The following is a 19,524-nucleotide window of genomic DNA, read 5'->3' as shown; positions in this document are numbered from 1 at the left end:
TACCGCATCGTCACAATAATAATAACAGGATTATCACCGGTTTAAATATAATACAGATCAACTCCTACATCAACATAAATATCACTATTGCCATCTTTACCACCGTAGACGTCACATTTATCACCTGTAACATTACCAATACCACTAATACTATCTTCATTATCACTAGGGATCGGATGTGCAGGCACGGGAAATGTTGAAAATAAGCATACAAAAAGGTACTAAATCATCTCAAGTACAGTATGGCATAGTTGCGCCCCGCGGTCAGTTCGGAAGCCTAGGCATGGCATAGTTGCGCCCCGAAGAAATCAGGTAGCAGAATGGAAATGGCATAGTTGCGCCCAGAAGAAATCAGGTAGCAGAATGGATATGGCTTAGTTGCGCCCAGTAGAAATCAGGTAGCAGAATGGATATGGCATAGTTGCGCCCAGTAGAAATCAGGTAGCAGAATGGATATGGCATAGTTGCGCCCCGAAGAAATCAGGTAGCAGAATGGAAATGGCATAGTTCCGCCCAGAAGAAATCAGGTAGCAGAATGGACATGGCATACTTGCACCCAGAAGAAATCAGGTAGCAGAATGGATATTACATAGTTGCGCCCAGAAGAAATCAGGTAGCAGAATGGATATGACATAGTTGCGCCCAGAAGAAATCAGGTAGTAGAATGGATATGGCATAGTTGCGACCAGAAGAAATCAGGTAGCAGAATGGATATGACATAGTTGCTCACAGAAGAAATCAGGTAGCAGAATGGATATGGCATAGTTGCGCCCAGAAGAAATCAGGTAGCAGAATGGATATGGCATAGTTGCGCCCAGAGGAAACCAGGTAGTTGAATGTACATGGCATAGTTGCGCCCAGAAGAAATCAGGTAGCAGAATGGATATGGCATAGTTGCGCCCAGAAGAAACCAGGTAGCAGAATGTACATGGCATAGTTGCGCCCAGAAGAAACCAAGTAACAGAATGGACATGGCATAGTTGCGCCCAGAAGAAATCAGGTAGCAGAAGGGACATGGCATAGTTGCGCCCCGATGGACATAGTACACACGAAAGTGATTGTCATAAAATAAACAAATTACTTAAAAATATTACAGTGATAACTGCATTGAAATCAGGTAGGCCTAGCATATGATCAATTTTACTATTTAAAATAACACTTTTTTTTGATCACACACAATAAATGTAGTTCATTTTTTGTTTCTACATCAATATCTTAACCTTACGGTACAGGGTTTCGAAATTTGAAACTTAGAACCATTGTGAATTATTAACTCTTTACCCCTTTCACTAAACTTAACATTAATTTTAAATTAATTTCACTATACGCCACAGACGGTGTGAAAATCGCTAATAAAATGTCAAAGACTGCTAAGCCCCCATATTTCAACGGCTCACTCATTTCAATATATCAGTTAATAAAGTACTGCCAACTTTATGATGTTAATCTTAACGGTAGGCTATTGATAATCACTGCATAAACAGTAGAAAAACAGTTAATAAAGTACTGCCAATTTCATGGTGTTCATTTTAAAGGTAGGATATTGATAATCACTGCATAAACAGTAGAAAAACAGTCAATAAAGTACTGCCAATTTCATGGTGTTCATTTTACTGCCAACTTCATAGTGTTCATGTTAACGGTAGGCTATTGATAATCACTACATAAACAGTATAAAAACAGTTAATAAAGTACTGCTAATTTCATGGTGTTCATTTTAACGGTAGGCTATTGATAATCACTGCATAAACAGTAGAAAAACAGTTAATAAAGTACTGCCAACTTCATGGTGTTCATGTTAACTGTAGGCTATTGATAATCACTGCATAAACAGTATAAAAACAGTTAATAAAGTACTGCCAATAAACAGTTAATAAAGTACTGCCACCTTCATGGTGTTCATGTTAACGGTAGGCTATTGATAATCACTGCATAAACAGTATATAAACAGTTAATAAAGTACTGCCAATTTCATGGTGTTCATTTTAACGGTAGACTATTGATAATCACTGCATATACAGTAGAAAAACAGTTAATAAAGTACTGCCAACTTCATGGTGTTCATTTTAACGGTAGGCTATATATAATCACTGCATAAACACTAGAAAAACAGTTAATAAAGTACTGCCAACTTCATGGTGTTCATTTTAACGGTAGGCTATAAATAATCACTGCATAAACAGTAGAAAAACAGTTAATAAAGTACTGCCAACTTCATGGTGTTCATTTAAATAAATATTAAATCGCATAAGAAATCAATATGGTTGGTTGATTATGAGACTCGAGTTTCCGTAATGTCTTTTTCTCTATCTATTTCATCGGGGCGCAACTATGCCTTTCCCTTTTCTCTACCTGATGGGAACGGGCACAACTATGCCCACAAAACATTATCTACTGCATTTTATCTTACCGTGGGGCGCAACTATGCCCTGCCCCTCTACTAAACACTCAAAATGGTCACTATAAATGTGAACCAATATTTTTTAAAAATATTTATAATGGAATTTACCTCCGTGAAAATAATATATTTTTTTAACTCATTTTATCGCGTAGATTCTGAAAATAATGCTTCAAATGTCACATCACATCACAATTTTTAGGCATCTTACATCGAAAACGAGTTCACGTGCCACGTGGTAACACGCGTGTCTTATGTTGGCTAATTTCTCCTGTCATGTAAAGATGAAAATGTGTTATTTGTTATACCATCTAACCAAATCTTTATCAGGTATCAGGATACCGGTATCTTTTCGCTTAGAAGTAGACATAGGTAAGAGATAAACCCAGATATAGATCATTCTGGCACGTCTAATGTGGTTGTAAAGTATTATTATTTCGTTCATAAAACGTGATGTAACTTATGTGAGATTACGTGTTTCTGTGTAGACGTTAATGGTTTAATGAGTGAACTAAGGAGCTGAGCTTAATCCATATGACACAGGGAATTCAACTTAGAAACATATATTATTGATTTCATTGATTTGGTAAAAGCATTCGATATGGTGAACAGAAATAAATTATTAAATGTATTAGCCACAGACCATGTTCCACAAAAATTTATAGCAAATATAACAAGTCTAATTGCAGTAGGGTGTGGCAATAAATTATCGCATTGGACAGAACTTCATACAGGAGTAAGACAAGGTTGCGGCCTTTCACCGTTGCTGTTTATATGAATCAAATAATTAGAGAATGGAAACAATTACATCTTGGATATATACAACTCAATAAACATTTTCAGTTAGATTCATTACTTTTTGCAGACCATTTAGCTCTGGTGGCATACTCAGAAGATGAATTACGACGTTCAATTTTTAATTTTAACAAAATTGGAATTAAATATGAAATGAAAATCAATAAGGAAAAAACTAAAATTACGGCCTTTTGCGGAAAATATCCTGTGCCTAGCAAAATACGTTTAGATTTAAAAAATATTAGAAAGACTAAATTATTTTACATATCTCGGATACACATTATCTTTTTTCGATGAAGTAGATATTTCACAGAAAATTTCTAAATATACCAGAACAATGGGAATAATTAACAACTTTACGTAACCTTCCCTAGTACAAAGGCATACTAGAATTCGCTTATACAAGACCTTGGCGAGACCTGTACTTTGTTACGGCAGTGAGGCATGGACATTGAGGAAGAAAGACGAAAGCAGAATAACGGCTAATGAAATGAAATTTATGAGATATACAGCGGGATATACGAAATGGGATCACAAACGCAATGAAGATGTAATGAAAGAAATACAACTAGAACCAGATATCTAATCAAGTAAAAGATTGTCAGAACCGGATAAATCATCTGCATCGAATGCATAGAGATAGAAACCCCAAAAGATACGCTTCACTATCGTCCAAACAGGAAGAGTTCTCTCGGTCGTCCAAAGAAGCGCTGGATTCAAAATTAAACTGTGAGATCGTAACAGGCCATATGGCCTAATACGCATAGCCATATGTCAAAGTGTATAAAAGGAAATAACGCATCTTTTGGAGACAGAAATAAAAATTAAATATGTATTACAATATCATAGAAAATAATAATTTAATGTATTACATTGATATTAATTTTAAAATATGTTATTAAATACCGGTAATTAATATGTAAATTAAACATAAAAATTTAACTAGAAAATGTTTTATATTCACGTTGTTTGGACGGCGTCCTGGTACTATTTACTTCTAGGATTCCAGTCGCACATCAGATCTGGAGACAGAGACTTGAGTGTGTAGTACAAGTCTATGGACTGCTTGGTTCTCTCCATGCTGTTCTTGCAGCGTATCAACCAGCGTTCTAATCGGGCCTCGTGTAAACTGCCTGATAAAGAATCAAAACAAATTACAGGCTTCCTAATTTGGTTATTATATACGGTGTGGTAGCTCGTGCATCAATGAAAAATGAGGAAGAAAGTACCTCGGGATTGTTGGAAAACAACACAATGAATCTACAATAATGTTTTAAATTTTTGGAGATCACGAAATGGCTTACAGTGTGCTTCAAACCCGCGAAATTAAGAACGAAAAAAAAATTGTTCACCATTGTACCAAAACAAGTTAGAAGACATTATTATACTTATAATTATAGAAGGACCAAGTACATAAGAAAGAGATGGAAATCAAGAAATTCACAAATAATTATCTAAAAAAGAATAACTGAGACACTTAATAATTGACTCTGTCTTTTATTGTTACCAAATCACTGATCGAAAACAACAAGAGTGTGCTCTGATAATATTGTTACGTTTGTAGTCGCGTGGTGGCCTGCAAACCCCCCAACATCTTCGAGTCACTCTACAACGCTAACTAACGTCCTAACAATAGAGACAAAGACTTTACATTTCTGAATAAGATCTTTTAGGAAAGTAGTGAAGCTCCAAGCATATGTTCGCGTAGGCTTCCGCGGCTGGTGTACATGGTGTGTGGATAAGCTTCAGGGCTTCTACCGCGTTGTCTTGGTGTTGGTGGCTGACGTTTCGACCGCTTTGTTGTGGTCATCTTCAGAGCAGTTGTTGGATAAGGAAATAGTCGAAATCGAAAGAGAATTGGGAGGACAAATTTAAAAGGTACGCAAAACGCATCCTTGCAAGGGGTTTGGGGGCTGTTCAAAACTAAATATGTGAGCTCCAAGCCTGTTGGCTACTAGTCTCACTCCGGGTTACACTGCTCCACTGAAGGAGCTCTAGAAAATGTTGAAGAGGAAGCAGAAATTGGACGTAACCTCTTAGGTACCACATACGCGAGGGGGACTGAGATTTGATCAAGTGATCACGGAACGGGGCGAGGAGGAGATGGCTGGTGTTTGCCTTTAGGATGGCAAGACGCTGTTATCTGTTGTTCGATGACAAGGCATGTGAAGGCCGTCGGAAGAAGCGCCGTGAAATCTAAATCTGCAATTTGAGAGGTCCTTGACCTTTCAAATTGTGACTAATTGAGTGACCTCGTACATTTAATAGACAATTTATAGGTTCTGAACTAGGGCATACGTCGTTTACAAGAAAAGGGGAATATATATGTAGAAGGGCATATAGGTGCGTGGCCCATTTCTGGCATCTGATTGGTCCTACGTTGTCCAATCTGGTTGAGGTCTGTATGATGCCAGAAGGAGAACCTACGACCAATATTATACTTAGGAACTATAAACCAGGACTCCACATGTACGCGGCGCCCCCCTTCTTCCGGACATCGGGCACGGTATCAAGGTCACTCTTTCGGACCTTATCTGGGCCAGTATTTGATATGAATACTCCCCTTCATACAGACCTCAACCGGATTGGACAACGTAGGACCAATCAGATGCCAGAAGGAGAACCTACGACCTATCACCGCAAGTACTCCCCCCATCGAGACTACTATATATATATATATATATATATATATATATATATATATATATATATATATATATGTATATATATATATATATATACCAGCTCGCAGACTATTTCCTTGTCCTCCTACATTATAGCCAAATTGGCTAGTGTCTTATATATGAGACAACTCATCCTGCCTAAGGTATTCCGTGGTTTTCCTAAGGCGTAAGACAAATGTCGGGATGGGCCCTATAAGAAATGGGCCAAGGACCTATATGCCCTTCCCCATATATATATTACCCTTTGTTATAAACGACGTATGCCCTAGTTCAGAACCTCTAAATTGTCTATTAAATCTAAGAGGTCACTCAATTAGTCGCAATTTGAAAGAACATGGACCTCTCAAATTGCAGATTTAGATTTCACGGCGTTTCTTCCGACGGCCTTCACATGCTTTGTCATCGAACAACAGATGACAGCGTCTCGTCATCCTAACGGCAAACACCAGCCATCTCCTCCTCGCCCCGTTCCGTGATCACTTGATCGAATCTCAGTCCCCCTGGCGTATGTGGTGCCTAAGAGGTTACGTCGAATTTCGGCTTCCCCTTCAAAAATTTTCTAGAGCTCCTTCAGTGGAGCAGCGTAACCCGGAGTTTGACTAGTGGCCAACAGGCTTGGAGCTCACATATTTAGTTTTGAACAGCCCCCAACCCCTTGCAAGGACACGTTTTGCGTACCTTTTAAATTTGTCCTCCCAATTCTCTTTCGATTTTTTCGACTATTTCCTTGTCCAACAACTGCTCTGAAGATGACCACAACAAAGCGGTCGAAACGTCAGCCACCAACAGCAAGACAACGCGGTAGAAGCCCTGAAGCTTATCCACACACCATAATAGTTATACACCAAAATTCATAATCTTGGGGCCTACCAGACCACCACGTCACTACTTACGACATAAAGTGTACTAATGAGATGTAAGATGAAGAATGTGAATATTGACATCGGATGCACATAATTGAAACTTTGTAGGTTAACGTGAAATACAAAATTACGAAATTACAAGGTCAACTTCATACTTTTGTATTTTAAAATAAGCTTTTGTACAAAATGCGTGTGCCTTCTCGCAATTCTGATTTCTACGTCACTGTTGCACCTCGTTTAAAGACTAGAAATTAGCCCGCTGAACATACTTCACTCAACAGGAATATAGTACATTATGCAACGAGCCTATAATGATAGTAATTAAGACGCGAGTATGTTTGTTTATGAAACGAGCGCAAGCGAGTTTCATAATTTTCATACGAGCGTCTGAATTACCATTATAGGCAAGTTTCATACGACTTTTTATGCTCGACCATATTTCTAACTTGAAATTATTCAGAAGTATTCATTTTATTCGCATGTCACTGAAGAGCAGAAGTGACATTCTGCAAGCTCGGAAATTGTGAGATGTGCGCAGACGCGAAAGTATTGATTTTTTTCGAGGAACAATAATGTCATTGACCTTGATGTAATGTAACATGAACTAATTTTGATACAAACTGGAAATTTAATGCGACATTGAAAAGCGAGATGACAAATTGAATTTATTTGAATATTATTTACAATTAGCGCTAATTATTATAGTAACAGAACATAACCTTCTGCGACAGTATTGGATTTCCAGCCTCCGTGACGTTTCGCTAGTTGTCTTTCGATTGCATATCCGAGAATAATCGAAAACCTGAACTTTAATGAATAGGTGTACTTTAATGGCATGCATTAAAGGACTGCTACCAGGTGTATAATTACTACATTTCGGCTTGGTCGAGCATAAAATAATTTATGTAACTGAAGAAACGCATTGATTAACGTGCAACACATAGGTGTATATTTGTTACGTACCAGATTCTTCAGGCAGATGGGGCTCCATGGCCAGCCATTTCTTCAGAGCTTCTACTGATTCCTTCACTCTTTGTTCATTTAGTCCAAATTCTTGCCAGATTTTTTGTACCACATCTTTACCCGGGGCACGGAATTCTTTCGCCATTATAATTCGTAGACTGAAAATAAAAATAATAATCATTAGTTGTTTCATAAATGTGTAATGCATAAGTTTAAAATGATGTACCTCCAATGTGTGGAAATGATGATTCATATTAAATTAGTAGCTGTGATTTACGTACAAATTACAATATTATTATGCCTTACTACAATATTTTGTCTCTTCGATATAACATTCATAAATGCAAAGCGTAACTTTGCAATTCTCAGAGATTTAATTGAAGCAATGGAAGTTAAGATGGAGAAGAACTTAATTTATGTTCCCTGCCTTGCGTGTCCTTCCCAACGATATCACCATCCAGTAGACAGATGGACTGTCATAGATTTACTATTTATTTGGCGGCAGGGGAGGAGTTTCAAAATGAACATCATCCTCTAATTTAATTAAGTGGCACTATGTTAAACATAATGAAAGGTTCATTAAAGATTCACATCACAATGTATATATTTGTGGGTAATAATAAAATAACATATATATATATAAATATACAGTAGAACTTGGTTATAGCGACCTCGTTTTGTGCGACACCTCGCCTATAACGTCAAATATTCTGTGGTCCAACTAATTCCCCATGAGACATATGCTTTCCTGCCTTGCTTAATACGACAAACGCATATGCGTCTACCTCGCATAGGCCTATAACGTCATTTTCAACCTCAGTTTGGAATAAGATTTTCTAAGAAACAAAGTATTTTAAGAAATATTTTGTTGAAATCTGACCTTGACAAATTCTTTACAATCTCCTTCTGTCTTAGACCTCTGGTATGCAGACGAATTCCCCACCCCATTGTAACCTGCCCGAATTCATGCGGTATTAGATCAGTTTCGACAGGAAGTTTTCACTAAGTGCACGCATTTTAACGCAGTATGGCCACTAAAAGAAGTGAGTGACGCTTTAGAAGTCATTAGAATTATGAACATGTTCTATGAAGCTAGGGGAGGGAGCAGTGAAATTGCAACTGAAATTATGAACATAGAACGTAATTTAGCCCTAGAAAGTGTGTATTGGGCAAGTAGAAGACAACAGAGTAAAATGACTGATTACTCCACTTCTAAGTAAAGTAGTTTGGTGAGTACTGAACAAACTGTTTTAATACAGAATACTGTATTTATAATTGTAGGCCTAGGTATATTTCATTATGTTCATTGTAGGCTTAAAAGTCAATATACATAAATCTAAAATAAGTCTAACAAAGTTTGTTATTTTTAATTTTCCACCTCACTAGATTGATAATGTGAAGTCCACCCGGTTGGCAAGTTGGTATAGCTCTGGCCTTCTATGCCCAAGGTTGCGGGTTCGATCCCGGGCCAGGTCGATGGCATTTAAGTGTGCTTAAATGCGACAGGCTCATGTCAGTAGATTTAGTGGCATGTAAAAGAACTCCTGCGGGACAAAATTCCGGCACATCCGGCGACGCTGATATAACCTCTGCAGTTGCGAGCGTCGTTAAATAAAACATAACATTTTTGATAATGTGAATCTCGGTTACTACAACATTCGTTTATAACAACACAACATAATTTTTAAGGTCCCTTGGATGTCCTTATAACCAAGTTCAACTGATATATATATATATATATATATATATATATATATATATAAATTATGATCACAATAAATAAATTCAAGGTGACTATAAAATGTATTACTCAAATATATTATTCGCTATCTTTTTGACCATTTTATCTCTGAAACTCTCAGGTCATCTATGTAATATTATATGATCTGAAATTTTAATTAAAAAATGTGTATGACAATATTAGAGTCATTTAAATTGTGTGAAGTCCTGCAGTTTTGTATGGCAAATATTTCCCAATTTGATCTTAGGATATGTTGCTAGAATGGTCACTCATATATTATGACCAGAGACCGGAAGTTTAGGCATTATGAATCATTAAAATAGGCAGGCAAAAAGGCATTATAAATAGCTAAAATAGACAGGCAAAAAGGCGTTATAAATAGCTAAAATAGACAGGCAAAAAGGCGTTATAAATAGCTAAAATAGACAGGCAAAAAGGCGTTATAAATAGCTAAAATAGGCAGACAAAAAGGCATTATAAATAGCTAAAATAGGCAGGCAAAAAGGCATTATAAATAGCTAAAATAGACAGGCAAAAAGGCGTTATAAATAGCTAAAATAGGCAGGCAAAAAGGCATTATAAATAGCTAAAATAGGCAGGCAAAAAGGCGTTATAAATAGCTAAAATACGCAGGCAAAAAGGCATTGTAAATAGCTAAAATACGCAGGCAAAAAGGCATTATAAATAGCTAAAATAGACAGGCAAAAAGGCATCATAAATAGCTAAAATAGACAGGCAAAAAGGCATTGTAAATAGCTAAAATACGCAGGCAAAAAGGCATTATATATAGCTAAAATAAGCAATAAAACGCAATTCCAAAAACCTTGCACTAGACCCACAACTTTGCACAATTCACAGAGAGATTTCGGCAGGGAGAAAATCTTTACACAAGTCGAATGCAAATTGAGATTTTCGACTCGATGTTGCAATTACTGTTGGAAGCAAAGAAATCTTCCCAGTAGCCTTGGAAAGTGCATTTTTGTGTTTGGTTGTACTGATATGTTGTCATATGAAATATTTCTTTTCGTAGTTCACTGGCTGCTCACGTATTTTGCATGTATGTAGTACAAAATAATAATAATAATAATAATAATAATAATAATAATAATAATAATAATAATAATGATTTATTTAACCTGGCAGAGTTAACGCCATACGGCCTTCTCTAACACTCAACCAGGAGTAAAAACTGCGTTACAAAAAACACTACAAATTTACAAAGTACACTACAATTTTACACAAAAAACTGAACATGATAATAATAATAATGAAATGTAAAGAACAAGTAAGAAGAAATCAGACATAATATATAACATAGAGAAAGAAAGAAAAAAGCATAATAAAATGTGAACAGCAGGTCAAAAATAAATGAGGCATACAAAGTATTAAAAAATAAGACAATTATTGATAATAATAGTAATAATAATAATAATAAATAAGAATAGTAATAATAATGATAATAATAATAATAATAATAACAGGCCTAATAGTAATAATAATAATAATACTAATAGTAGTAATAAAATAGTGCAGTACAAAGCATACAATAAATACAATATTTGTAAGAATACACAGTAAGGGAAATTATGATTACATATAGCTCAAGTTATCACATTAGAGATATACCATTATCGGAAAATATGAAAACAAAAATTTAAATAAGTTAAATATCAATAGAACATAAAAATATGTGAATACGTGGAAACATGCAATACAACACTTGTCATAATAGTAAGTTAGTTTGGCAACTCGTCATAAGATAATTTTCTAACTTGGATTTGAAAGAGTTCAATGTTCGGCAGCCCTTGACTTCAGGCGGCAGAGAGTTCCAGTGACGAGAGGTAGCAACAGTGAAAGATGAGGAATACAGAGATGATGTGTGAAGTGGAATTTCTAGCGTGTTATCGCGTTGTGATCGAGTATTAATATTATGATAGCGAGAAAGAGTATGAAAACGAGCGAATAAATGATAGGGGGATGAAGTGTGCATAATTCGATATAGGAGAGAAAGTGAGTGCAGATTTCTCCTCTCATGTAACCTAAGCCATGATAACTTCTCGAAAGAAGGTGAGATATGATCATAGTATCGAACATTACAAATGAAGTGGACGCACGCGTTATGAACACGCTGTAGTTTCTGAGCGGAATCGATCCTGAGATCACTGAACAAAACGTCGCAATAATCGAAGTGAGGTAGAATGAGTGTCTGTACCAGCGTCTGTTTTAATTTAGATGGATAATGATACAATCTTTTTAGTGAATGGAGAATAGAGAATGTCTTCTTACATGTATATTTAATATGCGTATCCCAACTAAGATTAGATTCGAAATGCACTCCGAGATTGTTTACGGTAGAGCTAAACGAGACGATTGTTTTATTCAGTTTCACAGGTGGAATATTCAGGTCGTTGACTTCAGGAATTAATCAACGGTTCGCGAACAGAATAGCCTGTGATTTACATGCGTTTAGGTTAAGCCCAAATTGTTGAGACCAGGAAGAGATGGAATCAAGATATTCATTAAGACTATTAATGCTATCATTTAGTGCATCAGGATGGGCTGAAATATACAATTGAACGTCCGATCCAAAAGTATTAACGTAGCTTTGCAATTTACTGCGTAAAGGAACTCTGAATTTCGGCATCTTGCTGCTAGCTACAACAACGTCGCAATGAAAACTGGAAGAAAAATAACAGTTTGAAAATAACATTAGACCCGCACTCATTGTTGCCTTGTCAAATAAACACAAGCGATAATTAAAACGCTTACTGTTATACATTTTTTCACGGCAGCACTCATTGTTGCAAAGAGAATATGAACTGAGTGAAAGACAATAATATACATTCGGTGAAGGTACTTTCATTGTAGTGGTTACAGAATAAATTAAAATATACCTGTAAACAATTTTTAATAATAAATTACAGATAAATAATCAAATAAAGGCAAAAAAGCATTTATATTGTAAATTAGAAGGAAGAAAAGGACAACATAAAACTGTGACGCTTCAATCACAAAGGTATGATTCGTATAGATTTACTTTCAAAAATGAAGATAGATTTAACACATTTAAAAAGGCATTCTGACAAAGTTCCGGTCTCTGATTATGATTAAAACACGAATAATTTAATTGATAGCTGTGGTTTCTTCTACACCTCCTTATAGAAACCTCTTCTTTTGTTCTGACCCCCTTGCTACGAAATTGCTCATGTTGAGATGTGACAATGTCTCCGGTAAAAAAAAAAATGGTTCTCTTGAAGTTGTATCTAAAAATAAATTTTGTTAATATGGTATGGAGAAAAGATTAATTATTTTATTTCTAAATATACAGAATTACGGTGTACAAAATATTTTCAAAACTTATCACTGTATACAGATATGTTATTTCGGTAAAAACATTCATAAAACTTATTCCATAACTCAGTAATTTATGTGGTGTCTATATAACACACCATTTTCTGAAACACTGAAAAATAATCTACCTTTGTGCGAGATCGTGCGTATTTGCTTTTTTCCGCACAGAACCAATACGCGGTAAGTGTGAAATACCACATTCAGTATTCCCAACGTAACACACATAACAATTTCCCTCTTCTTACCGCTTAAGCGCGACATTCATTTTACTGCTTTAGGCTTTTAACATATTATTTTTAGAGACGTTTAACATAGTAATAATTATAAATTGGAAACTTACCACTGCAATTTCACCTAAATTGCAATGTTAATTATTGTTTCTAAATATTTGCAAAAATTAAGTAAAGTCTACTATTCCACGAAATTTATTGCATTCCTGATACAAGTAACATTAAGGGAGCTGCGAAAAAATCAACAAGATTCCAGATGCGGATGTTATTATTGCAATAATGTTATATAAATAATATTGTTAAAATATTAAAATGAAAAATAAATCATTACATAACCTTACCGTTTGTTTTAAAGTCGCATTTATAGACTGGGGGGAAAAAAAAGACAGACATATATCACGGCCTGCTGGAGTATAGTAAACACAGAAAACATTTTATAGTAACAATGTTGAAGAAAGATACTTTGGTGTTCCGAAGTTGGCGTCATTAAACAGAAACCAACATGGAGAGTTCATTGCAACTAATTAGAAATTCGTCTTTCAGGTATGTAATAAACGATCTTCGCACAAAACTACGTTTCGCTTTTTCAATCTTTTCCTCGACCATGAAAACGTCAACATACCGCTCTTGTAACGTATATTACTATTGTGTTGAAAAATATTAACCTGGCTAATAAGAAACCAAATTCACACATAATTCAATTTACCTATAATTGTTTATGCCCTTACTACAGTAAGGGATTTAATTGCAATTTACAAACTGCAATAAAATTCTCTATAGTTTTAAGATGTTAAATTCTTATTAGCCAACTTAGTATTAGTATTTGCTCGGTTCTAGTGATTCAATTTTTGGTATTGATTCAGTGAACTGCATAAAACTCTCTTTGATATTCCCGTCACTTTTTGGCTGCTTACCGTGCTTCCCTTATTATCCCTTTCCATAAGAACATTCGCTACCTTAATTTATTTCTCTAGTACTCTGTATTTTTTATGTTACTTGGGTACTTAACGACGCCGTATCAACTACGAGGTAATTAACGTCGATGGAATTGGTGATAGCGAGATGATATTTGACGAGATGAGATCGAGGACTCGCCATAGATTACCTAATATTTACCTTATGGTTGGGGAAAACCTCAGAAAAACCATAACCAGGTAATTAGTCCATACGGGAATCGAACTCGCGCCGAACGCAACTCCGGATCGGCAGGTAAGCATCTTAGGCGACTGAGCTACGCCGGTGGCCAGTACTGTGTATATCGGACGATTATTAACATATAAAGATTAACTTGCACAGTCGGACACTTTTTTGTCATTGAGGGTAAAATATAGGGGGACTCTTTTTCGTGTGGATGATCTACTGCCCCAGCACACACGAGATCATTCACGAAAATCCGATTCCAGGACTAGCTTCTTGCACTATTTGCTTTCCTTGTTATCTCACGATTGCATTCAAACGATGAAATTACGAAATTTTGTAATCTAAAAAAAGTCTTAAGTTGAAATAATCTAATATAAATAAATTGCTAACAATAACGTTATAAATATAAAGATTACAAACTACTCTTGCATGTCCTTAACTTATTTTCAGCAAGAGTGTCATAAGTTAAATTGAATTTAATTCCTTCAAAATAAATTCAAGATTAGTTGGAATATGTTTTAAGTAGAAATAGTAAAACCAGGGGGTGAATATATTTCTCGAAAACCGTCGTGTTTCGAAATATGACTTTCTGGGCTCATATTTGTACTCCAAAAAACGTCATATTTCCGAATGTAACTACCTTCAATTCAAATGATGGCAATTTGGTTATGTTTACTTTTTCATACTTACCGTTACATTCTAAAATAATACTCTATCCATACACACAAAGGGAATCTTTGCTGTCTCTTATCTCGACCAATAACTTTTCAACATAACATGTTGCGTTCTTCGTGCAAAGTAAGTTATGATATCAGGGAAAATGTAAAGCACAATTTGAATATGCAATTGTCGCTGTTAAATGAATCAGCGCAACGACGTCACAACTAAGGTCTAGTGGGTAAAATTGAATGTTGAGTTATGACGATTTACCAGAACAAATGCATCTAATAACGATTCCTTCTATAGCGGTAACTCAAAACTGCTCAGTTTTGAGTTGTAACATCCTTCTTCCAAATGAGCGACATGGAAATAATTATTTTCTGTGAAATTGCCGCACTTCAGAATTACATTATTGAATTATAAAGACTACGAGTCAAAGCTCTTTTAGTATTTAACACGTCATAAAGCGTAATGAAACAACACTACCAACTACTGAGGTAGTTCGCTGAAGCCGACGACTCTGGTTAAATTGTACTCCGACCAATAAACAACATCGAGTATATAGTAATGTATGTTTATTTTTCCAGAAAATTCTATTTATTTACCATTTCTTTTTAGTTCTTCTTTTTCATAACATCAACGAGTAAACAAAGTCAGATTAATTGAACAGGTCAGCATGAAACTAACAACGTGAGGATTAGAACTGAATTAGTTCTTTGGAAGACTTAATTAAAACATGCACTTCGAAATACCACTACATTCTAGTATTAAGTTGCACTCATTAATAAGAAGAGAAAGGAGCTGTCTTTTGTGTTCAAGTATCAGTGACGACCCTATATGACGTCATGTGATGTAAATTCGTACTTAACTAGTTCCGGTCTACTCACAGATTTGCAGACGTCCGTCACTCCGAGATTCCCAGCTCTGACTGACTTGTTCCCTTGCAGATTGTGTTATAATATGAAATCGGTGGAACAGGTTTGTACAGTATCTCTCAGAATTGAACATACGCCAATTTTTTTATCGCATCTTATTTCAAAACAAGATAATGAACATATTTATTGTATATTAAGTTACGACACATATATGATACAAGTAAAGTACGACTCAAATTCTGTGAACGGTTGTATAGGCCATGCGCGTAAGGTGAAACAAGAAGTGTACTGCGAAGGTTCCCTCCATCGCTACATACAAACATACAATAACACACCCACAACATATACTTAATACACAATTAGAGGAACATGTGACAGGACGGGGTAGTTAATGTTTGAATGCTTTTATTTGGTATCAAATAATGTAAATGTATATGTTTTAAGATATATATGCTTTTATTAAACTGTAAACAAGTAAAAAAATATGCACTTCGACTGAAATCCGGTCATTCTAACCTTAAAATCAACTAGTTTTTCGAAATGTGTGTTTTGCCCCGTTCTTCCCCCACGTATGGGGCAAAATGGGGTATCTATTTTTTGTAATAATTAAATGGCAAAAGTGACAAAAATTATATACTGAATGTGTGAATACTACAACATTTTACAAGTTTACTTGAGAAAAAGTCATTCGCAAAATACGCAAATGCGCGTGGCATCCTCGTCTTCACTGTCTATCCTGTACAACAATTGTGAGCCCATTTCAGACACACGCATCTAATCCAGCCTCCTTCTGACAAACAACAGAACGAACAACCCATTACAGGAGGTGAAATTTAATTAAATATGACGTGGGGCAGGACGGGGTACTGCCCTGTTATGCCCCACCCCGTTTTGCCCCACAGTCACAATTTCTAAGTTATGAGATATTGGCAGGAAAAGTAAAGCACGAAATTTAAGAAAGTTTCGGAATTAAAAGCCAGGTAAGCACTCTATAATATGACATTAAAATTGATTATCTAAATAAATCTCATTTCTACTTACGTGTGACAAGAGAACACTTTAGAGTTGCAAATGGATGATATAATATGATGCAGCAACCGAATAACATACAACAGATGCAAGAAATGGCAGTAAGTGTTGTGTGATGATATATTTACATGAGTTGACGAAGTTCGAAAAAAAATTCGGTAGATTGCAGTACTTGTTGGGAAGATAGAGGCTATACCCCGTCCTGCCCCATATTCCCCTACACTTCAATACCCACACATTATTCGACATCATGATACATAGCACACAAAAAACCACCCCCACCATAGGAGCAATACACCCACACCCCTACAACTGACGAATAAAAATGGCGGAATGCAAGACCAACAAGAACAACAGTAGGTCGTAAGACACTGAAGATGACGCAGCACTGGCGTCGAAACGGGCCATCTGTCTAAGGTACATAACCTTTTTTAAAAATTTTGACATTTTAACGTGTCGTTTAACAATTTTAACTTTTTAAAATAAAAAGTGTTAACGTGAGCCAGAATCAATAAAGCCTTTAAATTTTTGTTGTGGGAATCGCCATTGCAAATTCCACGAGCACCCCCTTGTTTCAAGTATGTCTGCTATTTGTTCTTGTGTCCTAAGTTGTATTCAGAAATTGATAGTATTTTCTTATAAAGCTATTACAAAAACGCCTATAACCAACAACATATTCTCGTAAGCAAAGTTGGCAACACTGCTGTTAGAAACTACGCTACAGAAAATTTAAAAAAAAAATAATTATTATTATGTCATGACCATATATACTCTGACTGTATGTGGGCCACGTTTAATAATTGCTAAAAATAAATTATTTTCATCACGTCAAACATTAAAATATATCCTAACAATATAAATTATCGTTGGACATTTGTATGGCAACACTGGTCGCAACCACGGAAAAGTTTAATAATAATAATAATAATAATAATAATAATAATAATAATAATAATAATAATTTATTTAATCTGGCAGAGCTAAGGCCAGTAGGCCTTCTCTTCCACCCAGCCAGACTCTACTTCTACTTGAATACAATTGCTTAAATAGTTATTACATTAATATCTAGACCATAAAACAACATGAAAGTAAATAATGAAAGTTGGATAACTAATGTTAGTGTGACAATAAAAAACATTGGTAAGAAATAGTAATAATAATAATAATAATAATAATGATGATAATAATAATAATAATAATAATAATAATAATAATGAGATAATTTAGATATTCATCTGTTATATATATATATATATATATATATATATATATATATATATATAACCATTAAACATTGAGAAAACTGAAACAGCTATTATTGTTAACAATAATTGTTAGAAAAATATTTCGTTAGCCTATTCTTAAATTGGTTTGATGTCTGACAGTCCCTGACATTACTCGGTAGGGAATTCCAAAGCCGAGGAACAGCCACAGTGAAAGAAGATGAATATGAGGATGTTCGGTGGGAGGGAATGGATAGTATTGAGGAGTGTTGTGATCGTGTGTCTAGGTTATGATGGGTGGATAAATTTTGAAAACGAGACGCAAGATAGACAGGAGTGGAGAAATGCAATATGTGAAAGAGAAGGGAAAGACAGTGGATTTTCCTACGATCTTCTAGACGGAGCCAGGACAACATTTCGAGGGATGGTGTTACGTGATCAGCCCGGCGAATATTGCAGACGAAACGGACGCATATATTATGAACACGTTGTAGTCTCTGCGCCGAAGTAACGCGTAGGTCAGTAAGCAGAATATCGCAGTAATCGAAGTGGGGCATCACGATTGTTTGCAATAACATTATTTTCATGGGAAAGGGGAGAAAATTCTTCAATCGCCTAAACGAGTGGATTGATGAGAATAGTTTCTTGCAGGTTTCTGCAACTTGAATGTTCCAATTTAAACGTTTATCCATTTAAATACCTAGATTCTTTACTGATTCACTGAACGGAATTTCGGTGCCGTATATTTTAATCGGGGACAAATTAGGTTTGATAATAGTGCTTAACAAACGTGAATGGCCCACAATGATTGACTGTGATTTTTCTGGATTAAGTTAAGGCGGAATTTCCGTGTCCATGTCCAGATTGAGTCCAGATCGTCATTAATTTTAGTTATTGCATCATTTATTTCGTCAATGTGGAATTTTATGTATACTTGAAGGTCGTCTGCATAGGGATGGTGTCGGCAGTAATTTAGAGATTCTGATATGTCGTTGATATAAATTGTAGATAGTAAAGGGCCAACAACTGATCCCTGTGGGATCCCAGACCTCACGGCCTGCCAAGAGGAAGAACGATTTCCAGCTATCACACTTTGTTGGCGGCCATTAAGGTAAGAGTCAAACCACAGGACAACTTGCTCTTCCAGGTGTAGTCTTCTGAGTTTACATATTAACAAGTCAATGTCTACAGAATCGAAGGCTTTGCTGAAGTCAAGTAAAGTCATTATTGTCAATTTACGTTCGTCCCGGGCCTCGCGTAGGTCTTCCGTGATTTTAAGTAATGCTGTACTTGTGTTATGTCCGGCCCTGAAACCTGAATGATAAGAGTCGAGAAGTTTGTATTTGTTTAAATATTCTGTCAGTTGCTTGTGTACAATGCGTTCCAATGCTTTGGATAGGGCAGGTAGGATGCTGATAGGTCTGTAGTCGTTATAAGATGTCGGTGTTTTGGTCTTGGGAATTGGGTGGACAAAAGCGAGTTTCCATTGCTGTGGGTAAGTCGAAGTTATACGTGGTACAGTCATTAAGTACTGACACTGACGCCTGAAGGGTAGGCACCCACAAGAATCTG

At 35.7% G+C, this 19,524-nt stretch overlaps 1 protein-coding gene across 1 annotated transcript in view; it reads right to left on the bottom strand.

Moving 5' to 3' along the window:
- Positions 1 to 15,764, bottom strand: part of LOC138711697 (alpha-tocopherol transfer protein-like) — an 87,921-nt gene extending 72,157 nt beyond the window's left edge. Inside the window, exon 1 of the mRNA XM_069842837.1 lies at positions 15,713 to 15,764. The gene's annotated coding sequence lies outside the window, so the exon portion shown is untranslated. The remainder of the gene's footprint in view (positions 1 to 15,712) is intronic.
- Positions 15,765 to 19,524: the final 3,760 nt, after the last annotated feature.

Source organism: Periplaneta americana, chromosome 13 (genome assembly GCF_040183065.1).
Source record: "Periplaneta americana isolate PAMFEO1 chromosome 13, P.americana_PAMFEO1_priV1, whole genome shotgun sequence".
Classification (NCBI taxonomy): Eukaryota; Metazoa; Arthropoda; class Insecta; order Blattodea; family Blattidae; genus Periplaneta; species Periplaneta americana.
The sequence above is the reverse complement of the archived record's forward strand: the minus strand, read 5'-3'. Positions and strand labels throughout refer to the sequence as shown.